This window comes from Taudactylus pleione, unplaced genomic scaffold (assembly GCF_031769625.1).
Source record: "Taudactylus pleione unplaced genomic scaffold, aTauple2 ptg001431l, whole genome shotgun sequence".
Lineage (NCBI taxonomy): Eukaryota > Metazoa > Chordata > Amphibia > Anura > Myobatrachidae > Taudactylus > Taudactylus pleione.
Genome location: NW_028285830.1, coordinates 1,365,264 through 1,389,398, shown reverse-complemented (window position 1 = coordinate 1,389,398; position 24,135 = coordinate 1,365,264). Strand labels below are relative to the sequence as shown.

At 39.8% G+C, this 24,135-nt stretch overlaps 1 long non-coding RNA gene across 1 annotated transcript in view; it reads left to right on the top strand.

Moving 5' to 3' along the window:
- Nucleotides 1-24,135, top strand: part of LOC148442628 (uncharacterized) — a 97,246-nt gene that overhangs the window by 17,296 nt on the left and 55,815 nt on the right. The window contains exon 2 of the long non-coding RNA XR_015875782.1: nucleotides 19,921-20,112. This is a non-coding gene — a long non-coding RNA (uncharacterized LOC148442628). The remainder of the gene's footprint in view (nucleotides 1-19,920; nucleotides 20,113-24,135) is intronic.

Here is a 24,135-nt window from a genome sequence, read left to right as displayed (position 1 = left end):
ACAGGTAGTGGCAGTCATAGTTACAGGTGGCACTCATAGTTACAGGTGGCACTCATAGTTACAGGTGGTGGCAGTCTTAATTATGGGTGACACTCATAGTTACAGGTGGTGGCACTCCTAGTATCTGGTGGCACTCATAGTTACAGGTGACACTCATATTTACATATGGTGACAGTAATAGTTACAGGTGACACTCATATTTACAGGTGGTGGCAGTCATAGTTACAGGTGGCACTCATAGCTACAGGTGGTGGCACTCATAGTTACAGGTGGTTGGAGTCATAGTTACAGCTGGTGACACTCATAGTTACAGGTGACACTCATAGTTACAGGTGGCACTCATAGTTACTGGTGGTGGCACTCATAGTTACAGGTGGTTGCAGTCATAGTTACAGGTGGTGGCACTCATAATTACAGGTGACACTCATAGTTACAGGTGGCACTCATAGTTACGGGTGGTGGCAGTCATAGTTACAGGTGGCACTCATAGTTACAGGTGACACTCATAGTTACGGGTGGTTGCAGTCATAGTTACAGGTGACACTCATTGTTACGGGTGGTGGCAGTCATAGTTACAGGTGACACTCATAGTTACGGGTGGTTGCAGTCATAGTTACAGGTGGCACTCATAGTTACAGGTGGTGGCACTCATAGTTACAGGTGACACTCATATTTACAGATGGTGACAGTAATAGTTACAGGTGACACTCATATTTACAGGTGGTGGCAGTCATAGTTACAGGTGGCACTCATAGTTACAGGTGGCACTCATAGCTACAGGTGGTGGCACTCATAGTTACAGATGGTTGGAGTCATAGTTACAGCTGGTGACACTCATAGTTACAGGTGACAATCATAGTTACAGGTGGCACTCATAGTTACTGGTGGTGGCACTCATAGTTACAGGTGGTTGCAGTCATAGTTACAGGTGGTGGCACTCATAGTTACAGGTGACACTCATAGTTACGGGTGGTTGCAGTCATAGTTACAGGTGGCACTCATAGTTACAGGTGACACTCATTGTTACGGGTGGGGGCACTCATAGTTACAGGCGGTGGCACTCATAGTTACAGGTGACAATCATAATTACATGTGGCACTCATAGTTACAGGTGGTGGCACTCATAGTTACAGGTGGTACTCATAGTTACAGGTGGTAGCTGTCATAGTTACAGGTGACACTCATAGTTACAGGTGGTGGCACTCATAGTTACAGGTGGTGGCACTCATAGTTACAGGTGGCACTCATAGTTACAGGTGCAACTCATAGTTACGGGTGGTGGCACTCATAGTTACAGGTGGTTGCAGTCATAGTTACAGGTGGTGGGACTCATAGTTACAGTTGGTTGCAGTCATAGTTACAGCTGGTGACACTCATAGTTACAGCTGGTGACTCTCATAGTTTCAGGTGGTGGCACTCATAGTTACAGGTAGTTCTCATAGTTACAGGTGGTTGCAGTCATAGTTACAGGTGGTTGCAGTCATAGTTATAGGTGGTGGCACTCATAGTTACAGGTGGTACTCATAGTTACGGGTGGCACGCATAGTTACAGGTGTTACTCATAGTTACAGGTGGTGGCACTCATAGCTACAGGTAGTGGCAGTCATAGTTAAAGGTGGCACTCATAGTTACTGGTGGTGGCAGTCATAGTTACAGGTGACACTCATATTTACAGGTGGTGGCAGTCATAGTTACAGGTGGCACTCATATTTACAGATGACACTCATAGTTACAGGTGGCACTCATAGTTACGGCTGGTGGCACTCATAGTTACAGGTGGTTGCAGTCATAGTTACAGGTGGTTGCAGTCATAGTTACAGGTGGTGGCACTCATAGTTACAGGTGGTTGCAGTCATAGTTACAGCTGGTGACACTCATAGTTACAGGTGGTGGCAGTCATAGTTACAGGTGACACTCATAGTTACTGGTGGCACTCATAGTTACAGGTAGTGGCAGTCATAGTTACAGGTGGTTGCAGTCATAGTTACAGGTGGCACTCATAATTACAGGTGATACTCATAGTTACAGGTGGCACTCATAGTTACGGCTGGTGGCACTCATAGTTACAGGTGACACTCCTAGTTACTGATGGCACTCATAGTTACAGGTGGCAGTCATAGTTACAGGTGGTTGCAGTCATAGTTACAGGTGACACTCATAGTTACAGGTGGCACTCATAGTTTTGGGTGGTGGCACTCATAGTTACAGATGGATGCAGCCATAGTTACAGGTGGTGGCACTCATAGTTACAGTTGACACTCCTAGTTACTGATGGCACTCATAGTTACAGGTGGCAGTCATAGTTACAGCTGGTGATACTCATAGTTACAGGTGACACTCATAGTTACAGGTGTCACTCATAGTTACGGGTGGTGGCACTCATAGTTACAGGTGGTTGCAGTCATAGTTACTGGTGGTTGCAGTCATAGTTACAGGTGGTGGCACTCATAGTTACAGGTGGTTGCAGTCATAGTTACAGGTGACACTCATAGTTACAGTTGGTGGCCCTCATAGTTACAGGTGGTACTCATAGTTACGGGTGGCACTCATAGTTACAGGTGGCACTCATAGTTACGGGTAGTACTCATAGTTACGGGTGGCACAAATAGTTACAGCAGGTGGCACTCCTAGTTACGGGTGGCATTCATAGTTACAGCAGGTGGCACTCATAGTTACGGGTGGCACTCATAGTTACAGCAGGTGGCACTCATAGTTACGGGTGGCACTCATAGTTACAGGTGGTACTCATATTTACTGGTGGCACTCAGTTACAGTTGACACTCATAGTTACAGGTGGTGGCCCTCATAGTTACAGGTGGTACTCATAGTTACGGGTGGCACTCATAGTTACAGGTGGCACTCATAGTTACAGGTGGTACTCATAGTTGCGGGTGGTACTCATAGTTACGGGTGGTACTCATAGTTACAGGGGTCACTCATAGTTACAGCAGGTGGCACACATAGTTACGGGTGGCACTCATAGTTACAGCAGGTGGCACTCATAGTTACGGGTGGCACTCATAGTTACAGGTGGTACTCATATTTACGGGTGGCACTCAGTTACAGGTGGCACTCATAGTTACTGGTGGTGGCACTCATAGTTACGGGTGGTTGCAGTCATAGTTACAGGTGGTTGCAGTCATAGTTACAGGTGGTGGCACTCATAGTTACAGGTAGTTGCAGTCATAGTTACAGGTGGTGGCACTCATAGTTACAGGTGGCAGTCATAGTTACAGGTGACACTCATAGTTACAGGTGGTTGCAGTCATAGTTACAGGTGGTGGCACTCATAGTTACAGGTGGTGGCACTCATAGTTACAGGTGGCAGTCATAGTTACAGGTGACACTCATAGTTACAGGTGGTTGCAGTCATAGTTACGGGTGGTGGCAGTCATAGTTACAGGTGGTTGCAGTCATAGTTACAGGTGGTGACACTCATAGTTACAGGTGACACTCATAGTTACAGGTGTCACTCAGCTACACGTGGTGGCACTCATAGTTACAGGTGGTTGCAGTCATAGTTACAGCTGGTGACACTCATAGTTACAGGTGACACTCATAGTTACAGGTGGTGGCACTCATAGTTACAGATGGTTGCAGTCATAGTTACAGGTGGTTGCAGTAATAGTTACAGGTGGTGGCACTCATAGTTACAGGTGGTTGCAGTCATAGTTAGCGCTGGTGACACTCATAGTTACAGGTGGTTGCAGTCATAGTTACAGCTGGTGACACTCATAGTTACTGGTGACACTCATAGTTACAGGTGGTTGCAGTCATAGTTACTGGTGGTGGCACTCATAGTTACAGGTGGTTGCAGTCATAGTTACAGGTGGTTGCAGTCATAGTTACAGGTGGTGGCACTCATAGTTACAGGTGGTTGCAGTCATAGTTACGGGTGGTGGCACTCATAGTTACGGGTGGTTGCAGTCATAGTTACGGGTGGTTGCAGTCATAGTTACAGGTGGTGGCAGTCATAGTTACAGCTGGTGACACTCATAGTTACAGGTGACACTCATGGTTACAGGTGGTGGCACTCATAGTTACAGGTGGTTGCAGTCATAGTTACAGGTGGTTGCAGTCATAGTTACAGGTGGTGGCACTCATAGTTACAGGTGGTTGCAGTCATATTTACGGGTGGTGGCACTCAAAGTTACGGGTGGTTGCAGTCATAGTTATGGGTGGTTGCAGTCATAGTTACAGCTGGTGACACTCATAGTTACAGGTGACACTCATAGTTACAGGTGGCACTCATAGTTACGGGTGGTGGCACTCATAGTTACAGGTGGTTGCAGTCATAGTTACAGGTGATTGCAGTCATAGTTACAGGTGGTGGCACTCATAGTTACAGGTGGTTGCAGTCATAGTTACGGGTGGTGGCACTCATAGTTACGGGTGGTGGCAGTCATAGTTACAGGTGGTTGCAGTCATAGTTACAGGTGGTGGCACTCATAGTTACAGGTGGTACTCATAGTTACGGGTGGCACTCACAGTTACGGGTGGCACTCATAGTTACAGCAGGGGTCGCTCATGGTACAGGGGTCACTCATAGTTACAGGTGGTGGCACTCATAGTTACAGGTGGTACTCATAGTTACGGGTGGCACTCATAGTTACAGGTGGTGGTAATCATAGTTACGGGTGGCACTCATAGTTACTGGTGTTACTCATAGTTACGGATGGCACTCATAGTTACAGGGGTCACTCATAGTTACAGGTGGTACTCATAGTTACGGTTGGCACTCATAGTTACAGGTGGTACTCATAGTTACTGGTGGCACTCATAGTTACAGGTGGTACTCATAGTTACGGGTGACACTCATAGTTACAGCAGGGGTCACTCATAGTTACAGGGGTCACTCATAGTTACAGGGGTCACTCATAGTTACAGCAGGGGTCACTCATAGTTACAGGGGTCACTCATAGTTACAGGTGGCACTCATAGTTACAGGTGGCACTCATAGTTACAGTATCATACTGACTTCCGATGGGGCACAGAGGTTTGCAGGGATTCGCTGGATGCACAGGAGCAGAAGTGTGCTTGGGAAGTAGCTGGATGGCATGAAGGTGTTCCTGATGGAGCAGGCAGAATGGCGCATTGTTTTGCGGGTGTAAGGACAATGAGGTTTAGCTCCTCTGACACTGTCAACCGACTAGTGTGCCGGTAGGTCAGCCTTATGTATCGGCCCTAGCCGTCTAGGTACCTCAACGTGGGTTAAAGAGATCACCTAGAGAAAGAGTGGGTGAAAGACGCACCCTTCTATTATTTATAAACACACACCGCGCACACAATCATATAAAGACACACCGCGCACAATCATTTAAAGACACACACAGCGCACACAATCATATCAACACACAGCGCACAACCATATAAACACACACCGCGCACACAATCTTATAAACACACACCGTGCACAATCATATCAACACACGCCGTGCACAATCATATCAACACAAACAGCGCACAATCATATAAACACACCGCGCACAATTATATAAACACACACTGCGCACAATCATATAAACACAAATAGCGCACAATCATATAAACAAACTGCGCACAATCATATAAACACACACAGCGCACAACCAAATAAACACACAGCGCATATCATGTAACACACACCACGCACAATCATATAATATAAACACACACTGAAGGGGCCGGGGAGGTGCTGTGAGGTGGACACTGATGTTTCCTACATTTTATATCAGTTACTAGAAGAATAGTTTCTGTTTGTCAGACAGAGCTAACAGGTGATTATAGTTCATAGACGTAATGGACGGGATGCATATTCGCATGGATGGTGTTAATAACCCCAGGTTTGACCCCTTTTCTCATATGCACCAAACCCCTGAATGTGATGCACTCTGGGACTTTGCTGCGGTGGGTAATGCCATCCCGACTAGGTTAGCATCTGGACAGGTAAAGGTAAGTATACCTAACCTTATCCCTAACCCTACCCTTACCCTAACCCTCCTTCTGCGGTGCCTAAATCTAACCTCCCCCCTTAGTGCCTAAACCTAACCTCCCCCCTTAGTGCATAACCTCTAACCCTCTCCCCAACCCCGCTACTTACGTTCGGGATTCCAGTGGTCAGGATGCTGGCGTCTGTATTCTGATAAGTGTCGGAATTCCGGCGTTCGCATTGTGACCTGAAGAATCCCCACACGGATCTCGCACAGAAGGACGCCAGAGGGGCTTCTGGGTTATAGACCTGATAGTCCCTCCATTGCAAAGGGCCCTAGTGCCAGCCCTGCTGCTAATTGTCACCCAGGGAATTAGGGGACCCTCTGTGGCGTCATTAGCTCGCTCAGAGATAGAGCTGTAGTAAGTGTGGCCTGGATCGCTCTGTATAGCACTGCAGTTCCTATGCGTAAACTTCCCATAATACCCCTTTAATCCGGGACACGTATGAATTACACATGTTCTGTGTCCGGCTAATTTCAAGCACGCATGTCACCTGGCTTTATACAGAACCTGTGTGTGTGGGATTATATTACGGCCTCCCTGTGTTCCTGTCCTACACGGGAGCAATCAGATCACAAAACGAGAAGCTTGGCTCTGGCCCTGTTCATAGCAAATCACATTGTAATTTTATTTTATTATCCTTTTTATGCCTTCTGGAGCTTTTTACCAGCCTGGGGTAACAGTAAGATCAGCTGCTGAACAGTGGCGCAGGGCTTAATATGGAGGATGAATGCAATCTCTTCATGCGAGGCCTGTAGGTGGCCAGTGTTTCCGTGGGAATGTCTCCTGGCCTAGGAAGTAACGGCCTCTGGCTGGGTGGTGCGTCAGCCCCGAGGAATGCTTCAGGCACAGCAGAGAAGGATTCTTTGTACGGCTTCCTGGCTAATGAGAAACAGACTCGGCCGCAGACTGTAATGTGCAGGAGGTGGCCCTATCATACTCACCATCGGGATACATATTCTATTACATACATTATTTGTGTCACGTGGCGGAATTGTGCGGATCTCTCCCTCTCTGTATTCAGCTTGGAAAGTTCTTGAATGACAGAAGCAAACTTCCTTTTCACGTGTATGTTTCACGTTCTCCCCATTCTTCAGACAGGCGTCAGCGTAAACGGCTGCCAAGTAACTGTGTCACTGCATTACTCGCAGCCCAGCGCCTATAATACAGCTCAGTGTATATGAGATTAAATGCAGTCAACATGCAAAAAGTAAGAAAAACATGAATTACGTGCAGATAAAACGGTCGTTTGGAACCGCTGGAGATGTGGTCACATACAGTACACTCACCCTCAAATCGCATCAAGTAGCCCACGTTTGGCGCGTCACAGACTGTACGGTTTAGCCGCGGTATGCGTCCCTCCACACATTTTTGTACAAAATGTTTGTCTTATTGACATCACTAATGCGATAAAAGTACGATACATGGATACATAGGATACTGGTGCTGGGATTGCGTGCTGCTGCTGTGTGCAACGCTAACCTAGGGAAAAAAGAGGAATGACTGAGTGAGCCGCGCCATGCAACGCACCACGTATCGTTATGCGTAATCTGCGACTTTATTCCAATTCCATTGCGACAAAAGTACTTATCCTCAGCGCCCAGGACACCATAAGAGACTTTCCATGCTAAAATATAAACTGTCAGGACCGCATGCTACCATTGTACATGCAGAAAGTATATCTGAGATGTAACAAGCAATGCGTCTATCCTCCCAATGTCACTAAGTCCCAGAACACACGATATAAAGCGTACACACTGTGCAGACTTCCGAACTACAGATCGGGCGCAGACACTATACCATGTGCGCGCGATATATCGCTCCGATCCGCGTCAGAATAATATATTGGACGATAGAGCGTATAGTGTGTACCCAACTTAAGAATTCAGATCCCTGTAAGCTGCCATCTTTTATTGGCCTATAAGACAGGAGCGGGATCCCCCTGGGCAAAGCCCTCAAGCATCCTTTCTGCAACAACCTCCGCCCTGAAGAGCAGGACATGGGCAGCAGGACACCCAGGGACCTTAGCAGACAGATGCCGGAATTACTCTGCACGCCAAGGCAGAGGACAAACCTCTCTTCTCTGCTTTTCTGCCTCAATGTGACTCTTTACGCCATCCTGAAACTACGATGTCACCAAAAACTAAAGTTAGTTAATAGCCGGTAGTCGCTTTCCTCATGCCGGTATGTGTGTGTGTCAGGGGGGGTTGCGATATTATACAGAACTGTGGTGACTGCAAGAAAAACCTACAAACCTATGGTACTCTGTTGTCGCTGTGAAAGCCACTGAGATCGCATCCAACAGATTTATACAGTGTTACAATTAGAGCCATAATGGTGCGTACACACGGTACGATTTTTATGAACGATAACGATATAGTTCAATGATAAATCGTTCATATCGTTCATTTTTATGCAGCGAACGACCAATAATGCGCGTTCCCGCAAGGACGATAATGATATCTATGGTCGTCCGTGCATGCATGCCAATCTGACGATATCACCAAGAATTGCATGTTCAGAGATGTGGCAGGATGACTTCACTGAGCGTTATCTGTCATATATATCTATCAGTGTGTACACCCAATGTCTATCATATAGATCTATCAGTGTGTACACCCAATGTCTATCATATAGATCTATCAGTGTGTACACCCAATGTCTATCATATAGATCTATCAGTGTGTACACCCAATGTCTATCATATATATCTATCAGTGTGTACACCCAATATCTATCAGATATATCTATCAGTGTGTACACCCAATGTCTATCATAGATATCTATCATTGGGTACACCCAATGTCTATCATATACTGTATATATCTATCAGTGTGTACACCCAATGTCTATCCTATATATCTATCAGTGTGTACACCCAATGTCTATCATATATATCTATCAGTGTGTACACCCAATGTATATCATAGATATCTATCAGTGTGTACACCCAATGTCTATCATATAGGTCTATAAGTGTATGCACCAAATGACTACCATATATATATATATATATATATATATATATATATATATCTATCTATCAGTGTGTACACCCAATGTCTTTCATATATATCTATCAGTGTGAACACCCAATATCTATCATAGATATCAGTGTGTACACTTAATGTCTACCATATATATCTATCTATCAGTGTGTATACCCAATATCTGTCATAGATATCTATCAGTGTGTACACCCAATATCTATCATAGATATCTATCAGTGTGTACACCCAATATCTATCATATATATCTATCAGTGTGTACACCCAATGTCTATCATATATATCAGTGTGTACACCCAATGTCTATCATATATATCTATCAGTGTGTACACCCAATGTCTATCATATATATCTGTCAGTGTGTGCACCCAATGTCTATCATATATATCAGTGTGTACACCCAATGTCTATCATATATATCTATCAGTGTGTACACCCAATGTCTATCATATATATCTGTCAATGTGTACACCCAATGTCTGTCATATATATCTATCAGTGTGTACACCCAATGTCTATCATATATATCTATCAGTGTGTGCACCCAATGTCTATCATAGATATCTATCAGTGTGTACACCCAATATCTATCATAGATATCAGTGTGTACACTTAATGTCTACCATATATATATCTATCAGTGTGTACACCCAATATCTATCCTATATATCTATCAGTGTGTACACCCAATATCTATCATATATATCTATCAGTGTGTACACCCAATATCTATCAACCCAATGTCTATCATATATATCTATCAGTGTGTACACCCAATATCTATCAGATATATCTATCAGTGTGTACACCCAATATCTATCAGATATATCTATCAGTGTGTACACCCAATGTCTATCATAGATAGCTATCAGTGTGTACACCAAATGTCTATCATATATATATATCTATCAGTGTGTGCACTCAATGTCTATCATATATATCTATCAGTGTGTACACCCAATGTCTATAATATATATCTATCAGTGTGTACACCCAATGTCTATCATATATATCTATCTATCAGTGTGTACAACCAATATCTATCATAGATATCTATCAGTGTGTACACTCAATGTCTATCATAGATATCTATCAGTGTGTACACCCAATACCTATCATAGATATCGATCAGTGTGTACACCCAATGTCTATCATAGATATCTATCAGTGTGTACACCCAATGTCTATCATATATATCTATCAGTGTGTACACCCAATGTCTATCATATGTATCTATCAGTGTGTACACCCAATATCTATCATAGATATCTATCAGTGTCTATACCCAATGTCTATCATAGATATCTATCAGTGTTTACACCCAATGTCTATCATATATATCTATCAGTGTGTACACCCAATGTCTTTCATATATATCTATCAGTGTGTACATCCAATGTCTATCATATTATATCTATCAGTGTGTACACCCAATATCTATCATAGATATCAGTGTGTACACTTAATGTCTACCATATATATATCTATCAGTGTGTACACCCAATATCTATCCTATATATCTATCAGTGTGTACACCCAATATCTATCATATATATCTATCAGTGTGTACACCCAATATCTATCAACCCAATGTCTATCATATATATCTATCAGTGTGTACACCCAATATCTATCAGATATATCTATCAGTGTGTACACCCAATGTCTATCATAGATATCTATCATTGGGTACACCCAATGTCTATCATATACTGTATATATCTATCAGTGTGTACACCCAATGTCTATCCTATATATCTATCAGTGTGTACACCCAATGTCTATCATATATATCTATCAGTGTGTACACCCAATGTATATCATAGATATCTATCAGTGTGTACACCCAATGTCTATCATAGATATCTATCAGTGTGTACACCCAATGTCTATCATATATATATATCTATTAATGTGTAGTCCCAATGTCTATCATATATATATCTATTAATGTGTAGTCCCAATGTCTATCATAGATATCTATAAGTGTGTACACCCAATATCTATCATATATATATCAGTGTGTACACCCAATGTCTATCATATATATCTATCAGTGTGTACAACCAATATCTATCATAGATATCTATCAGTGTGTACACCCAATGTCTATCATAGATATCTATCAGTGTGTACACCCAATACCTATCATAGATATCGATCAGTGTGTACACCCAATGTCTATCATATAGGTCTATAAGTGTATGCACCAAATGACTACCATATATATATATATATATATATATATATATATATATATATATATCTATCTATCAGTGTGTACACCCAATGTCTTTCATATATATCTATCAGTGTGAACACCCAATATCTATCATAGATATCAGTGTGTACACTTAATGTCTACCATATATATATCTATCAGTGTGTACACCCAATGTCTATTATAGATATCTATCAGTGTGTATACCCAATATCTGTCATAGATATCTATCAGTGTGTACACCCAATGTCTATCATATATATCAGTGTGTACACCCAATGTCTATCATATATATCTATCAGTGTGTACACCCAATGTCTATCATATATATCTGTCAATGTGTACACCCAATGTCTGTCATATATATCTATCAGTGTGTACACCCAATGTCTATCATATATATCTATCAGTGTGTGCACCCAATGTCTATCATAGATATCTATCAGTGTGTACACCCAATATCTATCATAGATATCAGTGTGTACACTTAATGTCTACCATATATATATCTATCAGTGTGTACACCCAATATCTATCCTATATATCTATCAGTGTGTACACCCAATATCTATCATATATATCTATCAGTGTGTACACCCAATATCTATCAACCCAATGTCTATCATATATATCTATCAGTGTGTACACCCAATATCTATCAGATATATCTATCAGTGTGTACACCCAATATCTATCAGATATATCTATCAGTGTGTACACCCAATGTCTATCATAGATAGCTATCAGTGTGTACACCAAATGTCTATCATATATATATATCTATCAGTGTGTGCACTCAATGTCTATCATATATATCTATCAGTGTGTACACCCAATGTCTATAATATATATCTATCAGTGTGTACACCCAATGTCTATCATATATATCTATCTATCAGTGTGTACAACCAATATCTATCATAGATATCTATCAGTGTGTACACCCAATGTCTATCATAGATATCTATCAGTGTGTACACCCAATACCTATCATAGATATCGATCAGTGTGTACACCCAATGTCTATCATAGATATCTATCAGTGTGTACACCCAATGTCTATCATATATATCTATCAGTGTGTACACCCAATGTCTATCATATGTATCTATCAGTGTGTACACCCAATATCTATCATAGATATCTATCAGTGTCTATACCCAATGTCTATCATAGATATCTATCAGTGTTTACACCCAATGTCTATCATATATATCTATCAGTGTGTACACCCAATGTCTTTCATATATATCTATCAGTGTGTACATCCAATGTCTATCATATTATATCTATCAGTGTGTACACCCAATATCTATCATAGATATCAGTGTGTACACTTAATGTCTACCATATATATATCTATCAGTGTGTACACCCAATATCTATCCTATATATCTATCAGTGTGTACACCCAATATCTATCATATATATCTATCAGTGTGTACACCCAATATCTATCAACCCAATGTCTATCATATATATCTATCAGTGTGTACACCCAATATCTATCAGATATATCTATCAGTGTGTACACCCAATGTCTATCATAGATATCTATCATTGGGTACACCCAATGTCTATCATATACTGTATATATCTATCAGTGTGTACACCCAATGTCTATCCTATATATCTATCAGTGTGTACACCCAATGTCTATCATATATATCTATCAGTGTGTACACCCAATGTATATCATAGATATCTATCAGTGTGTACACCCAATGTCTATCATAGATATCTATCAGTGTGTACACCCAATGTCTATCATATATATATATCTATTAATGTGTAGTCCCAATGTCTATCATATATATATCTATTAATGTGTAGTCCCAATGTCTATCATAGATATCTATAAGTGTGTACACCCAATATCTATCATATATATATCAGTGTGTACACCCAATGTCTATCATATATATCTATCAGTGTGTACAACCAATATCTATCATAGATATCTATCAGTGTGTACACCCAATGTCTATCATAGATATCTATCAGTGTGTACACCCAATACCTATCATAGATATCGATCAGTGTGTACACCCAATGTCTATCATAGATATCTATCAGTGTGTACACCCAATGTCTATCATAGATATCTATCAGTGTGTACACCCAATACCTATCATAGATATCGATCAGTGTGTACACCCAATGTCTATCATAGATAGCTATCAGTGTGTACACCAAATGTCTATCATATATATATATCTATCAGTGTGTGCACTCAATGTCTATCATATATATCTATCAGTGTGTACACCCAATGTCTATAATATATATCTATCAGTGTGTACACCCAATGTCTATCATATATATCTATCTATCAGTGTGTACAACCAATATCTATCATAGATATCTATCAGTGTGTACACCCAATGTCTATCATAGATATCTATCAGTGTGTACACCCAATACCTATCATAGATATCGATCAGTGTGTACACCCAATGTCTATCATAGATATCTATCAGTGTGTACACCCAATGTCTATCATAGATATCTATCAGTGTGTGCACCCAATGTCTATCATATAGGTCTATAAGTGTATGCACCAAATGACTACCATATATATATATATATATATATATATATATCTATCAGTGTGTACACCCAATGTCTTTCATATATATCTATCAGTGTGTACATCCAATGTATATCATATTATATCTATCAGTGTGTACACCCAATATCTATCATAGATATCAGTGTGTACACTTAATGTCTACCATATATATATCTATCAGTGTGTACACCCAATATCTATCCTATATATCTATCAGTGTGTACACCCAATATCTATCATATATATCTATCAGTGTGTACACCCAATATCTATCAACCCAATGTCTATCATATATATCTATCAGTGTGTACACCCAATATCTATCAGATATATCTATCAGTGTGTACACCCAATATCTATCAGATATATCTATCAGTGTGTACACCCAATGTCTATCATAGATAGCTATCAGTGTGTACACCAAATGTCTATCATATATATATATCTATCAGTGTGTGCACTCAATGTCTATCATATATATCTATCAGTGTGTACACCCAATGTCTATAATATATATCTATCAGTGTGTACACCCAATGTCTATCATATATATCTATCTATCAGTGTGTACAACCAATATCTATCATAGATATCTATCAGTGTGTACACCCAATGTCTATCATAGATATCTATCAGTGTGTACACCCAATACCTATCATAGATATCGATCAGTGTGTACACCCAATGTCTATCATAGATATCTATCAGTGTGTACACCCAATGTCTATCATAGATATCTATCAGTGTGTACACCCAATGTCTATCATATGTATCTATCAGTGTGTACACCCAATATCTATCATAGATATCTATCAGTGTCTATACCCAATGTCTATCATAGATATCTATCAGTGTTTACACCCAATGTCTATCATATATATCTATCAGTGTGTACACCCAATGTCTTTCATATATATCTATCAGTGTGTACATCCAATGTCTATCATATTATATCTATCAGTGTGTACACCCAATATCTATCATAGATATCAGTGTGTACACTTAATGTCTACCATATATATATCTATCAGTGTGTACACCCAATATCTATCCTATATATCTATCAGTGTGTACACCCAATATCTATCATATATATCTATCAGTGTGTACACCCAATATCTATCAACCCAATGTCTATCATATATATCTATCAGTGTGTACACCCAATATCTATCAGATATATCTATCAGTGTGTACACCCAATGTCTATCATAGATATCTATCATTGGGTACACCCAATGTCTATCATATACTGTATATATCTATCAGTGTGTACACCCAATGTCTATCCTATATATCTATCAGTGTGTACACCCAATGTCTATCATATATATCTATCAGTGTGTACACCCAATGTATATCATAGATATCTATCAGTGTGTACACCCAATGTCTATCATAGATATCTATCAGTGTGTACACCCAATGTCTATCATATATATATATCTATTAATGTGTAGTCCCAATGTCTATCATATATATATCTATTAATGTGTAGTCCCAATGTCTATCATAGATATCTATAAGTGTGTACACCCAATATCTATCATATATATATCAGTGTGTACACCCAATGTCTATCATATATATCTATCAGTGTGTACAACCAATATCTATCATAGATATCTATCAGTGTGTACACCCAATGTCTATCATAGATATCTATCAGTGTGTACACCCAATACCTATCATAGATATCGATCAGTGTGTACACCCAATGTCTATCATAGATATCTATCAGTGTGTACACCCAATGTCTATCATAGATATCTATCAGTGTGTACACCCAATACCTATCATAGATATCGATCAGTGTGTACACCCAATGTCTATCATAGATAGCTATCAGTGTGTACACCAAATGTCTATCATATATATATATCTATCAGTGTGTGCACTCAATGTCTATCATATATATCTATCAGTGTGTACACCCAATGTCTATAATATATATCTATCAGTGTGTACACCCAATGTCTATCATATATATCTATCTATCAGTGTGTACAACCAATATCTATCATAGATATCTATCAGTGTGTACACCCAATGTCTATCATAGATATCTATCAGTGTGTACACCCAATACCTATCATAGATATCGATCAGTGTGTACACCCAATGTCTATCATAGATATCTATCAGTGTGTACACCCAATGTCTATCATATATATCTATCAGTGTGTACACCCAATGTCTATCATATGTATCTATCAGTGTGTACACCCAATATCTATCATAGATATCTATCAGTGTCTATACCCAATGTCTATCATAGATATCTATCAGTGTTTACACCCAATGTCTATCATATATAGCTATCAGTGTGTACACACAATGTCTATCATTGATATCTATCAGTGTGTACACCCAATGTCTATCATAAATATCTATCAGTGTGTTCATCCAATGTCTATCATATATTTATATATCTATCAGTGTGTACACCCAATGTCTAATATAGATATCTATCAGTGTGTATACCCAATATATATCATAGATATCTATCAGTGTGTACACCCAATGTCTATCATATATATCAGTGTGTACACCCTATGTCTGTCATAGATATATATCAGTGTGTACACCCAATGTCTATCATATATAACTATCAGTGTGTACACCCAATGTCTATCATGTATATCTATCAGTGTGTACACCCAATGTCTATCATATATATCTATCAGTGTGTACACCCAATATCTATCATATATATCTATCAGTGTGTACACCCAATGTCTATCATATGTATCTATCAGTGTGTACACCCAGTATCTATCATAGATATCTATCAGTGTCTATACCCAATGTCTATCATAGATATCTATGAGTGTTTACACCCAATGTCTACCATATATAGTTATCAGTATGTACACACAATGTCTATCATAGATATCTATCAGTGTGTACACCCAATGTCTATCATAGATATCTATCAGTGTGTACACCCAATGTCTATCATAGATATCTATCAGTGTGTTCACACAATGTCTATCATATACATCTATCAGTGTGTACACCCAATGTCTATCATATATATATATATATATATATATATATGTGTGTACACCCAATGTCTATCATATATATCTATCAGTGTGTACATCCAATGTCTATCATATATATCTTTCAGTGTGTACACCCAATGTCTATCATAGATATCTATCAGTGTGTACACCCAATGTCTATCATATGTATCTATCAGTGTGTACACCCAGTATCTATCATAGATATCTATCAGTGTCTATACCCAATGTCTATCATAGATATCTATGAGTGTTTACACCCAATGTCTACCATATATAGTTATCAGTATGTACACACAATGTCTATCATAGATATCTATCAGTGTGTACACCCAATGTCTATCATAGATATCTATCAGTGTGTACACCCAATATCTATCATATATATCTATCAGTGTGTACACCCAATGTCTATCATATGTATCTATCAGTGTGTACACCCAGTATCTATCATAGATATCTATCAGTGTCTATACCCAATGTCTATCATAGATATCTATGAGTGTTTACACCCAATGTCTACCATATATAGTTATCAGTATGTACACACAATGTCTATCATAGATATCTATCAGTGTGTACACCCAATGTCTATCATAGATATCTATCAGTGTGTACACCCAATGTCTATCATAGATATCTATCAGTGTGTTCACACAATGTCTATCATATACATCTATCAGTGTGTACACCCAATGTCTATCATATATATCTATCAGTGTGTACACCCAATGTCTATCATAGATATCTATCAGTGTGTACACCCAATGTCTATCATATATAACTATCAGTGTGTACACCAATGTCTATCATATATATCTATCAGTGTGTACACCCAATATATAGCATAGATATCTATCAGTGTGTACACTCAATGTCTATCATATATATCTATCAGTGTGTACACCAATGTCTATCATATATATCTATCAGTGTGTACACCCAATATATAGCATAGATATCTATCAGTGTGTACACTCAATGTCTATCATATATATCTATCAGTGTGTACACCCAATGTCTATCATATACATCTATCAGTGTGTACACCCAATGTCTATCATATACATCTATAAGTTTGTACACCCAATGTCTATCATATATATCTATCAGTGTGTACACCCAATATCTATCACATATATCTATCAGTGTGTACACCCAAGGTCTATCATTTGTATCTATCAGTGTGTACACCCAATGTCTATCATAGATATCTATCAGTGTGTACACCCAAAGTCTATCATAGATATCTATCAGTGTGTACACCCAATATCTATCATATATATCTATCAGTGTGTACACCCAATGTCTATCATATATAACTATCAGTGTGTACACCAATGTCTATCATATATATCTATCAGTGTGTACACCCAATATATAGCATAGATATCTATCAGTGTGTACACTCAATGTCTATCATATATATCTATCAGTGTGTACACCAATGTCTATCATATATATCTATCAGTGTGTACACCCAATATATAGCATAGATATCTATCAGTGTGTACACTCAATGTCTATCATATATATCTATCAGTGTGTACACCCAATGTCTATCATATACATCTATCAGTGTGTACACCCAATGTCTATCATATACATCTATAAGTTTGTACACCCAATGTCTATCATATATATCTATCAGTGTGTACACCCAATATCTATCACATATATCTATCAGTGTGTACACCCAAGGTCTATCATTTGTATCTATCAGTGTGTACACCCAATGTCTATCATAGATATCTATCAGTGTGTACACCCAAAGTCTATCATAGATATCTATCAGTGTGTACACCCAATATCTATCATATATATCTATCAGTGTGTACACCCAATGTCTATCATATAGATCTATCAGTGTGTACACCCAATGACTATCATAGATATCTATCAGTGTGTACACCCAATATCTATCATATATATCTATCAGTGTGTACACCCAATGTCTATCATATAGATCTATCAGTGTGTACACCCAATATCTATCATATATATCTATCAGTGTGTACACCCAATGTCTGTCATATATATATCTCAGTGTGTACACCCAATGTCTATCATATTTATCTATCAGTGTGTACACCCAATGTCTATCATATATATCTATCAGTGTGTACACCCAATGTCTATCATATATATCTATCAGTGTGTACACCCAATGTCTATCATATATATCTATCAGTGTGTACACCCATTGTCTATCATATACATCTATCAGTGTGTACACCCAATGTCTATCATATACATCTATCAGTGTGTACACCCATTGTCTATCATATATATCTATCAGTGTGTACACCCAATGTCTATCATATATATCTATCAGTGTGTACACCCAATGTCTATCATATATATCTATCAGTGTGTACACCCAATATCGTTTGTCCTGCACTACAGAAAAGTTCAAGGGAAATCGTTCAGTGATATCGTTGGTTGCGCAGATCGTACCATGTTTACTAAGCTTAAGTCTACTGCCAGGGCCCAGTTACAGAGAGGTGAAGTTGTCGGTGCCAGTCAGGACAGTCCTCTGAGATGTCTGCTATGGGTCCAGCAGTCTGAGCTATAGCAGGGAATATATAAGTGTATATAACAGACTTGATGAGGATTGTGTGTGTATCATTATTTATACCTCTTATTTTCACGTGTCGGTTTAGCCGTCTTTTAGAAGAAACAAACTGACATGGCCAGCATGAGGAAACGGCACAGGTCAGGGTGGTAATTACGGTTCCCTCTTACAATATCCGGGTACAGTCTCCGTACTCAGTGTCAAACCCATTGATACAGAATGTTCCCGCTGGCCGTGACCTTAAATTTGACAACTGGAACAAATTCCCCTAAATGTGTGCGGATCCCAGTGTCCTCCCCGCAGATGTGTCATGTCATGTTTTTAGTATTTTGTATAAGGAATCCTCTCATTCCTACATATTGTACCGTGTCTGTGTTCTCCCTCTGCCCCTACATTGTACATACTGTATACATCCACACTCGTCCCAGCCACGCAGATGTAATCGTACCGAGGCATTAGCATTTGTGCGCCCAGAGGGCGACATATGAATGTACAGGCGTGATGTCTTAGTAGAAATATGTGAATAAGTTGCTTTTGAATTTTCCTAGCTCCAGAGAATCTGATCCCTACGTGGAGATGCACGGCTCCCTCTGCAGCACCTAATCCCTGCAGGACATGTCTACCTGCTGGCTGGACATTTTTTGTGATGCATGTGACATGGAGCAGCCAGTCAGCATCGCTTCTGCGCGGAGAGAGTCTGCGTTCATCTGCAGCCCCTGGGCCTGACTGATAATATAAAGGTACGGTGTCACCTACATACGCTAAATGTGTATGCCTCCACCAGTATCACCTCCTCCAGTATCACCTCCTCCAGCATGCATAGAACCGGTGTAGTCTGGTTTATGACAGCTGTATACCGTATTGGCCGTCAGAGCGTAAGGCCCATCAGAAACCTCGCTGTAGGAACCAGCTACTGACTCAGAATATGCTAATACAGTGATCACATATTATGTATATTCCCATACACTATAATGTGATCACATATTATTATGTATATTCCCATACACTATAAAGTGATCACATATTATTATGTATATTCCCATACACTATAAAGTGATCACATATTATTATGTATATTCCCATACACTATAAAGTGATCACATATTATGTATATTCCCATACACTATACAGTGATCACATATTATTATATATATCCCATACACTATAATGTGATCACATATTATGTATATTCCCATACACTACAAAGTGATCACATATTATGTATATTCCCATACACTATAAAGTGATCACATATTATTATGTATATTCCCAAACACTATAAAGTGATCACATATTATGTATATTCCCATACACTATAAAGTGATCACATATTATTATGTATATTCCCAAACACTATAAAGTGATCACATATTATGTATATTCCCATACACTATAAAGTGATCACATATTATGTATATTCCCATACACTATAAAGTGATCACATATTATGTATATCCCATACACTATAAAGTGATAACATATTATTATGTATATTCCCATACACTATAAAGTGATCACATATTATTATGTATATTCCCATACACTATAAAGTGATCACATATTATTATGTATATTCCCATACACTATAAAGTGATCACATATTATGTATATTCCCATACACTATAAAGTGATCACATATTATGTATATTCCCATACACTATAAAGTGATCACATATTATGTATATTCCCATACACTATAAAGTGATCACATATTATGTATATTCCCATACACTATAAAGTGATCACATATTATGTATATTCCCATACACTATAAAGTGATCACATATTATGTATATTCCCATACACTATAAAGTGATCACATATTATGTATATTCCCATACACTATAAAGTGATCACATATTATTATGTATATTCCCATACACTATAAAGTGATCACATATTATGTATATTCCCATACACTATACAGTGATCACATGTTATTATGTATATTCCCATACACTATAAAGTGATCACATATTATGTATATTCCCATACACTATAAAGTGATCACATATTATTATGTATATTCCCATACACTATAAAGTGATCACATATTTATGTATATTCCCATACACTATAAAGTGATCACATATTATGTATATTCCGATAGACTATAAAGTGATCACATATTATGTATATTCCCATACACTATAAAGTGATCACATATTATTATGTATATTCCCATACACTATAAAGTGATCACATATTATTATGTATATTCCCATACACTATAAAGTGATCACATATTATGTATATTCCCATACACTATAAAGTGATCACATATTATTATTAGGGGTGAGCGGGTTCGGATTTCTGAAATCCGAACCCCCCCGAGCCCCCCCGATCCGAGTCCGATCCGAGTCAGGCTCGACTTTTCCCGCCTGACTCGGATCTGACATCGAGGCAAAACGTCATCATCCCGCCTTCCGAGTCTCGCGGGTTTTGGATCCTATATAAGGTACCCGCGTCGGCGCCATTTTCTCACTCGGCTGTGGACAGTGAAGAGGGAGGGTGGGAGTTAGTGCTGTGTAGTGTAGTGTAGTGTAGTGCTGCTGTTGTCCACTACTTCAAAGTCCATAGGGGCTGGCTGTGTTGTGCTGTGCTGCTGTTGTTAATAGGGGCTGTGTCCACTACTTCAAAGTCCATAGGGGCTGGCTGGACTGTGTTGTGCAGTCAGTTCCAAAGTCCTGTGCAGTGTCCCAGTCCTAAAGGGGTGCTGTAGTGTTGTCCAGGGGGTGCTCTGTCCATCAGGGGTGCTCCCCCCAAGTGCTAAAAAAATAATATATTTTCTGTGTTTGTGAATTGTGTGCGCAGTAGCCGCACGTGCATCAACAAAGTAGTGCCAAGCGTGCGCCTGTGTCATAAGTAAAGGGCCGGCTGGCTTGACCGTTAAGGGTGCTGTAACCCCCGAAAGTACACTCCAGTCCAAACCAAAAAAAAAATTATTTTCTGTGTTTGTGAATTGTGTGCGCAGTAGCCGCACGTGCATCAACAAAGTAGTGCCAAGCGTGCGCCTGTGTCATAAGTAAAGGGCCGGCTGGCTTGACCGTTAAAGGGTGCTGTAACCCCCGAAAGTACACTCCAGTCCAAACCAAAAAAAAATTATTTTCTGTGTTTGTGAATTGTGTGCGCAGTAGCCGCACGTGCATCAACAAAGTAGTGCCAAGCGTGCGCCTGTGTCATAAGTAAAGGGCCGGCTGGCTTGACCGTTAAGGGTGCTGTAACCCCCGAAAGTACACTCCAGTCCAAACCTAAAAAAAAATTATTTTCTGTGTTTGTGAATTGTGTGCGCAGTAGCCGCACGTGCATCAACAAAGTAGTGCCAAGAGTGCCCCTGTGTCATAAGTAAAGGGCCGGCTGGCTTGACCGTTAAAGGGTGCTGTAACCCCCGAAAGTACACTCCAGTCCAAACCAAAAAAAAATTATTTTCTGTGTTTGTGAATTGTGTGCGCAGTAGCCGCACGTGCATCAACAAAGTAGTGCCAAGCGTGCGCCTGTGTCATAAGTAAAGGGCCGGCTGGCTTGACCGTTAAAGGGTGCTGTAACCCCTGAAAGTACACTCCAGTCCAAACCAAAAAAAAATTATTTTCTGTGTTTGTGAATTGTGTGCGCAGTAGCCGCACGTGCATCAACAAAGTAGTGTCAAGCGTTCGCCTGTGTCATAAGTAAAGGGCCGGCTGGCTTGACCGTTAAGGGTGCTGTAACCCCCGAAAGTACACTCCAGTCCAAACCAAAAAAAAAATTATTTTCTGTGTTTGTGAATTGTGTGCGCAGTAGCCGCACGTGCATCAACAAAGTAGTGCCAAGCGTGCGCCTGTGTCATAAGTAAAGGGCCGGCTGGCTTGACCGTTAAGGGTGCTGTAACCCCCGAAAGTACACTCCAGTCCAAACCAAAAAAAAAATTATTTTCTGTGTTTGTGAATTGTGTGCGCAGTAGCCGCACGTGCATCAACAAAGTAGTGCCAAGCGTGCGCCTGTGTCATAAGTAAAGGGCCGGCTGGCTTGACCGTTAAGGGTGCTGTAACCCCCGAAAGTACACTCCAGTCCAAACCTAAAAAAAAATTATTTTCTGTGTTTGTGAATTGTGTGCGCAGTAGCCGCACGTGCATCAACAAAGTAGTGCCAAGCGTGCGCCTGTGTCATAAGTAAAGGGCCGGCTGGCTTGACCGTTAAAGGGTGCTGTAACCCCCGAAAGTACACTCCAGTCCAAACCAAAAAAAAATTATTTTCTGTGTTTGTGAATTGTGTGCGCAGTAGCCGCACGTGCATCAACAAAGTAGTGCCAAGAGTGCGCCTGTGTCATAAGTAAAGGGCCGGCTGGCTTGACCGTTAAAGGGTGCTGTAACCCACAAAGTACACTCCAGTCCGAACCAAAAAAAAATTTATTTTCTGTGTTTAGCCGCACGTATATATCAAATCGATATAACATAAATGGAGGACCAAACTTTCTCCGATAAAAATAAAATAGAGAAAGATCAAGAACCACTTCCTCCTAGTGCTGAAGCTGCTGCCACTAGTCATGACATAGACGATAACATGCCATCAACGTCGTCTGCCAAGGCCGATGCCCAATGTCATAGTAGAGGGCACATACAATCCCAAATGGCAAAGTTCAGGAAAATGACCTTGAAAAAGACATTTAAATCAGCTGAAGAGAAACGTAAACTTGCCAATATGCCATTTACGACACGGAGTGGCAAGGAACGGCTAAGGTCGATCCCTAGTATGTTCATGACTAGTGGTTCAGCTTCACATGACGATGG